This window comes from Canis aureus, chromosome 20 (assembly GCF_053574225.1).
Source record: "Canis aureus isolate CA01 chromosome 20, VMU_Caureus_v.1.0, whole genome shotgun sequence".
NCBI classification, from domain to species: domain Eukaryota; kingdom Metazoa; phylum Chordata; class Mammalia; order Carnivora; family Canidae; genus Canis; species Canis aureus.
Genome location: NC_135630.1, coordinates 58,469,452 through 58,476,806, shown reverse-complemented (window position 1 = coordinate 58,476,806; position 7,355 = coordinate 58,469,452). Strand labels below are relative to the sequence as shown.

Genomic DNA, 7,355 nt, shown 5'->3' with positions numbered 1-7,355 from the left:
AAAGAATATGCATCTAAGATGCCAAATTCCCCAGATGGCGAGCAATTCTTTTAAGGCCCAGTGATGCTGAACACAGCCATGGGCAGCAGTGGCGCCCCAACTTGCTATAAAGAATAGGACAACTGCCCAAATCATTCCTAAGCACTGGGGACAATCTACTGTCTCACTCCTTTCGTGGAATTGTTGGAAGTTTGGTAACTTTTGGAATGTGGTGCATTTGTCTCTTTCTCCCCCGCTCTCCGTCCCCCCCTCCCACAGGATAACTTTGAGATGTCAGAGTTGGGGCAGGAAGCCTCATGGCACAGTTCTGCGGGTTCCGAGGAGGCCTTTAGCCCTATCAAAATTTTGAAAGTAATTTGAGCAAGGTACAGGAAATTAATAAAATCAATAGCAGACGATCGATTCAGAGAAGAGAAACTAATTTCTGGCTGCAAATGCCATCCAAACCAGCTGTCTTCAGATTTTTGTTGAAGTATCTCTTAATAAGAGTTAGGAAAAAAAAAAAAAAGACATAAAAAACCATCACATATTCTAGGTAGACATGCAACTTTTAATCTAAATTTGAGTAGTGGCAAAAAAAATGAATTTCCCTCATATTGTAAACAAGGACATTTTATTTTATTTTTTTTATTTTAATTAATTAATTAATTTATTTATGATAGTCAGAGAGAGAGAGAGAGAGAGAGAGGCAGAGACACAGGCAGAGGGAGAAGCAGGCTCCATGCACCGGGAGCCTGACGTGGGATTCGATCCCGGGTCTCCAGGATCCCGCCCTGGGCCAAAGGCGGCGCTAAACCACTGCACCAGCCAGGGATCCCAACAAGGACATTTTAAAAGAAAAAATGTTAATTCCTCTGGATTTGCATCCACAGGATCAAAAGACCTCAGTGAATTGATACCCGTTCTCATCGGTTTAAAACTAAATGAATGCCCCTGGGGCGCCTGGGTGACTCAGTCAGTAGGTGACTGACTCTTGGTTTCCTCTCTGGTCCTGATCTCAGGGCTTCTGAGAGTAAGCCGCTGCCCCCACCTCGGGCTCAAGCTCAGCAGGGAGTCTGCATGAAGAGTCTCTCCCCCTGCCCCTCGCCCACCTATGCAGGTGCCCATGTGCGCACCTGCTCGTGCACTCAAACAAATAAATAAATAAATGCAAATAAATAAATAAATAAATAAATAAATACAACTTCAAGCCCCCACCCCCCACTGCCAAAAGCCCTATGCGAATGCTCCTGCTTTAACACTGTGAAATTATATGTGGTTTCATTTTCCCTTGACTTGATATGTTTACTTGTTCTCAACATCCTATTCTAATACATTCATGTTGGAAGGTTTTTATTCATGATTTTATGATATTTATATGTTGCAAGAACATTTCCATACGTGAAATTTTAGGGAACCACAGGTCATAGCTTTTTTCTAGATTGAGTTATTAACTTATTACTGAGCTATTATTATTATTATTAGTTCTCACACACTATTGATCAAACAAAGTGAATATATTAAAATATTGAAAAGATGATTAACAATCACAAAGAGAAAGTTTTTATTGTAAGATAGCCCTTACTAAAAAGTGTGGGTCTTATTTTTCACTGGGTTTCTGGATCCATGAATGAAAATTACATACACTGGAGTATGATAGTTTTCTGCCTTAATACTCCTCCTTTTTTGTTAAAATAAACATATACACTAAGAAACGGTATTCATGGAAATAAGTAGATAAAGAAGGAAGGAAATTTTTATTTATTTTTTTATAGAAAGAGTGCGCATGTGCAAGAGCAGGGGTGGAGGGGGCAGGGGCAGAAGGAGAGGGAGAGAGAATCCTAACTAGGCTTGATGGGCAGAGTGCAGCCCCACGTCTCATGACCCCGAAAGCATGACCTGAGCCCAAATCAAGAGTCAGACGCTTAACCGACTGAACCACCCAGATGCCCCGGAAGGAATTTTTTAATAGTAATTTCACTCAATTCCCTGAAACTTTTTCCTTTTGGAAAGAGTTATGCATTTTGTTTGTTTGTTTGTTTGTCAGTTTGCAAGGTAGGAGGAGAGCAATTGCAAAGGGAGAAGTGGGAAAGTAAAGCCACTGGTGAATTCTCAAACGGATCACTTTATTAATTAGGAAAAAATAAGACAGAAATTAAGCATCTAGAAATTTGATCCCATTAAACTACCCAGTCCCCTGGACCACCGGTAAAGTTTCTGTGTATCTTGAAATGTACACACATAACTGTCTGAATATTGTTCGTCTCCACCAGGGGACCTCAAATGTGGTCCCGCACCAGTATCAGAAGCATCACTTGAGAACTCGTTAGAAATACGAATTCTTAGACCCCACCTTAGAGTCAGGCATTGATGTCTACTCAGCCAATATAGGGAAGCTACTGTAATCAGATAAGCACTAGGTTCCCCTGCTCCGCACAGAGAAAAGGACACGAGGAATTTAACCTTTTCAAGAATGGCCATTCTCCTCGCTCTTTCAAATGAGGAGAGCCTCTTCCCTCGCTGTAGACATGCATTCCCACCGAATGCCTTGGACTGTAGGATTATTTGGGATCACGCTGACAAAGAGACAGAGGACCCAAAGTTAAGGGTAGGCCCAGAGGCCATTTTCTGATAAAATGCTTGTCTTCTGCACACAAGTTGTAGGACTCCGAAGGCAGGGGCAAAGTCTTTATGTATACAGCCAGGGTACAGAGATGCTTGCTCAACTAAATTTAAATGGGGGTATTTAGATGTAATAGCAGAAGTGATACGTTGGGCACCTAAACAGTTGTCCATGAATTTCTGCTCCTAGGCCAATTTTGCCAAGACCACGAGAGGGGACTCAATGCAATAACAAACCCACTACAATGAGGAGATAGAAACCGAGGCGAAATAGTCTGAGCAAATCACTCAGAACCACAGAGGCCACCAGTTTGGGACAAGATCTCAGCATTTTATGTCCGTGTGTTTCTTAATCCATGTACTATATGCCCAGCCCATTTGGTCGAATTTGCTCTGTGTGGTTTTTATTCTGTAAGCACATGTGATTTTTGTTTTTTTTAATATAAAATTATGGAAGTGGTTTTGATTACACCCTGTTGGAGTACACACTGCCCCTGCTGCCGCTTCAGCATATCTGATCTCAAGCTGACGACCTCAGTCTCCACATGATGCACAAAGGGTTTATGCCTCTTGCCCAAGATCACACGAGACATCCACTGAGCTGGACGTGGATCGAGTCTTCCCATTGAGTGCTTTGCTGACTATAGCACACTGCCGTCAGACTTTCTAGAAGAAATCCCTACGCTCGTCGTGGAAAACTCAACAGGCTGCAATATCGGGATTCTAGTAATGACATTACCACACGATATCTGACGTACTGGGTAGATCATTTTATGTCACTAAATCTTGCCCCAAACCCTATCTGACTCTCAGATTTTATGAAGTCTGTCAACTTCAGAACATTCTTTCCGATGAAATTGAAGCTTAGAAATTCATGATATTTATGATTCGTTTATTACTTCTATTATCTTCAGTGCCCTTCCCGACTCTGCTCCATCTGACTTAGCTAATAAACCTCTTATTGTTCTGTCCCTGGGGTTCATAGAGCCTTTTGAGGATGTTTTAAAGTTTAGGCCTTGAATAAACAAAGGAAAATAAATTCTAATAAGATAGCCTTTCCCTATTTTATATAAAGAGAAAAATGGAATTTGCATTTTATTATTGTACAAAAGTATTATGAAGAGCTGGAAACTGTTTAGCTATAAAAAGACTTTTCTTGGAGGTTATCTTTTCTTATGGAGAATGTACTCCGTTACCGAGGTTCACTGCCAAGCTTGAATGATCTGATCGTAGGCAGGGCAGTTCCTGCACCAAGCTCCTCTCCCCTCTTGTCTTCTTTAACGTCTTCCCAGCCACACACACACACACCACACACACACACACACACACAGAAAGGATATTTGATCCCCGAGGAATCCACTTCCCACTCTGCCATTCATGCATTATTTTTCTGCAAGATATGCTATGGAATGACGAGGGGAGAAAACCCTCTTTCCATTGGTGGGGGTAGGGGTGAGGTTCTGGAGCTCTTTAGAAACGGTTGTATTGGAGGTCTAATAACTCCTTTGAAGGACCAAGTCTCTGCATTCTTTGTCATTGTGTTCCCATCTATGCTATTTTCAGCAGTAATTTACTTGTCAGAGAGATCACAGGAAACTAGTAATTTACTTTGTGCACAAAGCATTGTGTGGCTGTGGCTGCATTTTCTCATCGGGCTGTAATCTTTCATTTGTCTAAATGGAATGATGGATGAGCAGATTTCACCACTTGGCATGCCCAGGCTGCTATTTGTCCACGCCTCCTGTGCCTTCATGGCATGGCTCCTCTGGCTGAGACGCCCCTAACCGTGGGACCTAAGAGACAGGCTCTTGAGCAAGGATCTGCAAGGTAGGTTAATAATCACCAGAAGCCGGTTCCTCACTTTGGAGATATTTGCCTTGCTCAGTGTTTCGTACTGTCATTCCGCAAGAGCTGGATAAAATACCTTGTTTTGTTTATGCAAGAAAGTCAACGAACGCACTAAACATCCGAGAGTTGTCCACCATGAGGCAGGACAGAAAGCGCACGGCCTGCGGCCTACCCCGCTCCCGTTCCCGGCTGGAGGAAAACCAGCGACCGCGTCTGTGAAGTACTCCTGGGGTCAGTTCCTAGAGGGGTTTCGCACTGTACCCCCGTTAAGCCCAAGCGGTGTGCCGAGCGAACGGAAACAGGATTAACATCTTCATAATTTTCCCAGGCTTCATTCCCATCCACCCCTTTCCCATAAAGGACAATAACCAAAATGAAAAGTTTAAAATTTAATAAGAAGGTTTCACTTGAGATAATTATAGAGATTCTCGTAGGATTTCAGAACCCTCTTTATTATCAGAACTGGTTTGAAGATTTGATTTCCATTTTGTCTGGGCAATTTACAGCCTGAGTACGCGGTCCAGGATCCCTGCTGTCGGGGATGGGAGGAAACGTTGGGGTCACGGCGGCCTCCCGTAGGCATAGGTCGAGCCCTCAGGGTCAGCCCTGTCAAGGAACAGGGAGCAAAAGGTGAAGTCTTTAATCTGGCAAAGAGTGTCTACAAAATCCTACAGCAAAGATCATATTTAATGTCGAAGTAGGGAAAGCTTTCCTGCGGGAGCTGTGGGAAGTGGAATTCTTGGTCAAGCAGGATCATCCACTGCCTGTGCGGGGACTGTGGTGACTGTGTGCTTCCTCTCCAGGAGGCAAATTCAACGAGGATGTGTGAAGCAGCTACTCCATGCTTAGACCTTTAAAAGCTACAAAGATAAATAAGACATGGGTCTTGCCCTGGGAGAGCTGATGTGTCATTGGGTGGGGCAGGGAGACCCAAACTGAATGTAATACCTCGTGGTCAGTGTGCATCAGCAACGTGAAAGTACTCAACGCACCATGGGACCAGATCTCTCAAAATACGCATCACACACACTTAAATACATATACACAAATATATGCACACATACATATTTCTTCCTTAGAAAGTTTGGGAAATAATTATTGTATCTAGTACACGGGGTTATTGAGTAATATTCATTCATTTGTTCACTCATTCATTCATGTATTCACTTGTTTCAAACATTTATTGTGTTTTCCTGTATGCCAGGCATCATGCTAGGTCTTGGGGCTACGAAGATCATTTTGAATTGGCTCCTTTTGTCAAGGAGCTCAGTGCTGCATATTAGAAAGTAGGTTGAAGGGCTTGAACGCTAAGTAGAAATCCAAACATAATTCTGTCAACGAAAAGGCTCCGTGAAGATTTGGTTGCTTTTATTTTATAACAGGGGAGTGAATGCTATGGTAAGATCTTTGGAAAGAGGTTGTGTTGGACTGGGGGAAAGACTGATGTAAAGGAGAAGCAAGCGTCCGTGTGGATGTTCTGGGCTTGAGCTAGGGTAGGCAAATTAGATCTGGAGGGAATTTTGGAAATAAAATAAAGAGAAAATAGGGCATAGCTGAAGACTTCTTAATAGCAGCTAAAAACAAAACAAAACAAAACAAAAAACCCTAACACTGGCTATGTAAGAAGAAAAGGTGTTATTGGAGGGATTTTATCAGACTAGTCTGGATAATCATCGTGAAGCTTGAGAATCAGATTTGGAAGGTGTGGGGCAAAGGTACCTCTGGCCAGGCAGGGTAGGGAGGGCCTCCTCCATCTTTAGAAGGAAAAACGTGTCCCAAATGTAGGGGCACTACTGTTGCCGCTTGGCACGACTCCCTGTGAACCTGCTACCCCGAGTCTGTGTTCTGTGCCATCGGCGTTAAACTTATTAGGGCTCAGAATTCTGGGTGTCAAGCCTGAGGGTACAGGGAGAGGGGAGGGGAGTATGTGCCAGTAGTTCTGGTAGTTTTCCCAACTCCAAGGGGAGATTTGCACATTGAATCACCTCCTGATGACAATGGTTCATTCCAAGGATAGTAAGTCTTTATCGACAGGACTTGAAGATCAAGGGATCTAGATTTATTGACAGAGTGAACGATGATGCGATCATTGTCAGTGGGACACTGAACCCAAAGGGATGCAATAGTGAGTCGGTGTCAGATTGAGTTTGTGATTCCTTCCAGAGAGCTGAATAAAAGCCTAGAGGCTGGATTTTGTGATCTGAATATCAGGGCCAGAGGTCCGGAACTAAGGCTACAGACTGTAGGTTTCCTTATCTGGCCGTACTACCCTCCCTCTGCCGTTAAGGTCTGTCCGGAGCCAGAACCCCTTCGAAGAATTCTTCTCATCCCTACTTTGTGCTTCCATTATCTCCCCCTCCTTGGTATTCCTGTATTTCATTCCTTTCTCTGGTCTTTCAAAATGGTATTTTGTCCCAGTGGGGAGGGAGTTAATCTTCAATTGCCCAATCTCAACCCTGATAATTCAGAGGAAAGAATATGTCAGGAATGTCCCCGTATACACCCTACACTCAACACCTTTTCTCCTTGCCAAATTAATCCCTTTTGGGTGTGCTAACCAGTGATTCCACACATACTTAAGAGATCAGTGGCCACAAGGCAAGTCTGTTAAAGTTCAAGATCTTCCAGCTCTTGAGTGGATGCCAGTTGGAAGACCAGGGAGCAGGGGAGAGGCTCCCACATCTACAATCTGACCTACGGCTCTCCCATTACTCGGCCCGGCAGCGCCCTCGGCCTCATCCTCCCCTCCCACAAGGCCTGGGATGCTGCACTTCCTGCCACCCCATCCATCCATCCACGGAAGCTTGTGTGCAGAGATCTCCAGACTGAGATATAGAACAACTAACGAGGGAGTGGAGGGGAAAGGGGATAGAGGAGGGGCAAAACTGGGGTGGCTTTGGGGCCTT

The 7,355-nt window shown here is 43.9% G+C and overlaps 1 long non-coding RNA gene across 1 annotated transcript in view; it reads right to left on the bottom strand.

Moving 5' to 3' along the window:
* Nucleotides 1–4,885: 4,885 nt before the first annotated feature.
* LOC144291999 (uncharacterized) overlaps nucleotides 4,886–7,355 on the bottom strand; it is a 113,276-nt gene continuing 110,806 nt past the window's right edge. Inside the window, exon 4 of the long non-coding RNA XR_013359544.1 lies at nucleotides 4,886–5,055. This is a non-coding gene — a long non-coding RNA (uncharacterized LOC144291999). The remainder of the gene's footprint in view (nucleotides 5,056–7,355) is intronic.